The sequence below is a fragment of the Lissotriton vulgaris genome, chromosome 10 (genome assembly GCF_964263255.1).
Source record: "Lissotriton vulgaris chromosome 10, aLisVul1.2, whole genome shotgun sequence".
NCBI classification, from domain to species: domain Eukaryota; kingdom Metazoa; phylum Chordata; class Amphibia; order Caudata; family Salamandridae; genus Lissotriton; species Lissotriton vulgaris.
In genome coordinates this window covers 76,585,391-76,588,385 of record NC_141698.1, presented here as the reverse complement: position 1 = coordinate 76,588,385, position 2,995 = coordinate 76,585,391, and positions in this window count along the sequence as shown.

The window sequence follows — 2,995 nt, the reverse complement described above, 5'->3', positions numbered from 1 at the left end:
GGGACTGCCGCTACTTTTCATCCAGAGGCGAGTTCGGAAACCCCGCCCACAAACTGACCTCCTATTGGACGAGGAGAAGGGGCGGGATCTGCCGGGTGCGCCCTCGCATAAAGAAGCAGCGTTTAGCTCCGAGTTGGGTGCCATGGCATTTTAAATGCTTATGTTTTCTGCCCAGCCGGCCGGGTGCAAGTGTTTTCAACGGAACTGGCTTGTATGTATGTACAGTGCATTTACACACACATATCACACACTATTTGCTGTCTTTTAACGCGTAGTTGCATCTGCTGGAAGACTTGGGGGGTTCTGAACTTATTTGACGATTGTATTTCTACCTACTGTTGCCGAATTCTTCCTGTACTTCCACGCTCTGGCTGCATTTCTGTCTATAGGCGCTCAATGCACTTTTCTTCCTACATTTAATGTGAATTTTGTATTGCCTGTAGGCGTAGAAAGCATTTTCTGCCTATTAGCGTGGAACGTTTTTTTCTCTATACTCACATTAATATATGTTATTTTCCCTAACTGTGTTAAGCCTATGTTTTGCCTTTAGGCACCAAATTAATTTTCTGTCTTATGTGTTAAATACATTTCTGGTCTCTAGTCGCCAAGTACAAAGTTACCCTACAGGTGTCGAATGCTTTTTCTGATTATAAATGCTCAAAGATTGTTTCTTTTTGAAGATTCGGAATGAGCTTAATTCAGCTCGACCAGCTGACCCTGAAAACATTCATTTTGATTCCATATGGGGCAGTCATTTATTCCTGTCCCTCAGTCCAGAGTGCGGTGCTCTCGGCTGCATGCACACGAGACATATTGTCACCCCATATGGATGAAGCAAATATTGCAAGGGAGCACTTGTTCCCGCCTATAGATGGAACACGCTTGTCACACGCACATGTCCAAGTGTTATACGGTAACGCAGTGAGCGTCTTCCAGCCTAGACTATATATACATTCGTCAATATGTTTCTGGAAATTTTACCTACATCCCAGGTGTGACAGGAACGTCGTGCATCCATATCACTGCAGCTCTGCACACATGGGAAATGTGCTCGGGATGAAATCACTTTTCTAGTTCGTGATTCCGCATTTTAGGTGGCACGTGGCTGCCTGTCCCCATAGCAAGCGCAAAGACATACTTTACTTAGCTCTTTCTGTTAAAAAAAAACACACGACGGTTTGTGACCAGACACTACGAACATAATCACAAGGACAATGTAAATAAAAGTGTTAATCTTGAGGTCGCGCGAGTCAAACGCGCGCATTTTGCGCGTTCTGAGATGCGCACGGAGTACAGTCTCGGCACTCAGGCTAGAAAGCGATTCTTTGCCTTCCAGGTTGCGCTCTCTCCATAGGTGATGTCGTGCGCACACTTAGCCCGCCTATATATTCTGTGCTCGCTGCTCAGCTTTAAATGTCTGAACACACATGGCTCATTTTGTTGCTGCAGTGTACTTAGCGTGCACGTGCTTTTAGTTACACGTGCTTACACATGCAATGCGTATGTATTTCATGCCAGGATCGGGTTTCTAATGTTCTTTCGCCTATGGAATACTGAAATATTAAGGGGTATCCATTTCACCGTATGACTGGCACAGGCCCGCGTCGCTTCTGTCAATGTCAGCTCATCTGTTTAAGTATGCAAGAAGGGCGGGGCCGACCAACCTCGCGGCTTGTGCCCACTAACTAAGGTTCGGAGATGTGTGGATTAGTTGCGCACCCATATACGGTACACACCTCCATGGCTTCTGACCCTATACTTTCTGTACATGCTAGCTTTGATGGAGCACCTATATCCAGCAGGAATATACAGATTTCCCATATTTCTTGTTCATGTGGTTTTGTGTATTTTTTTAGATAGCGCGACCTCGACCCGAAGGTGTCAGAGCGTGTCAGAGCGGACATATTCATTTACACAGGGTGATTAAGTGATTTGCCCAGAATCACATGATGTTGAGCGTCCCTGCCGAGACTCCAAACCAGTTCTCCAGCTTCGAGGTCGACCGCTCTAGCTCTTAGGCCATCTCCCTTGATGTGGCTGGGCACGTGCATCCAACGCACACGCATTGGCCCCTACGGCTCCTTAGATTTACAATGCACGAATCTAAAGTGAACCCCCTGCCATGGATAATGCAGCTGCCAGGATTGCCAGTCCACCTAAATACTGCACCTGTGCTCACGGTTTCTGCTTATTTAGAAGCTGCAAATATTTGGGCCAATGTTGCACCTGTATGTTAATGTCCCAAACATAGGCGCATGCATGGGATCGGCAAGTGTTCGGATGTAACTCTTCAGCTGTGTACGCTTGGGCCCTTTTGGTCACTGGAATCCCACTTTCAGAGCTCGTGCGCCCCACTGACCCATAAGTTAGGTTCTATTTATTTTTTTATTATTTATTTAGAAGTTTTCTATAGCGCTAACAAGATCCGAAGGTAGCAGAGCGCTTTACAGTAAAAGGAATGAAAAGGTGGACAAAAAGACACATAACAAATAAAGGTGATCATCAAATGACAGTTAGGGGGGTGCTCGAATAAAAGCAGTGAACCCCATGACCCAACACTGACGTTCCACCTGGCACACGGTGCATGGATGTTTACAAACATGTCCTTTTCCATTGTGGCTTGTGCTGTGGCCCTTTTACGGGCCGCAGCACAAGCCGCAATAGAAAAGGGCATGTTTCAGACCCCCCTCAAGGGTGATCCCATCGTAATCTGGCGGGTGGAACCGCTGACTGTGGTATCCATCCCGCAAAGTGTCAGACTGCCAACATAAAAAGGCCCTATGCTATTCCACTCTACTACACTACTCGACTTTATACCACTCGACTTTAAACCAGAATAATCAGTAATCAATGCGGTTACCGTACCCCTCAGCACCAAACCTCAGCGCCGTGATATCCTACCTAGGATGATTGTTAGCGCTTTATAAATAAATTAAATACAAAAAATACAAATACTCCACTCTATGGCAATCTACTGCACTCTAGGCCACTGTGT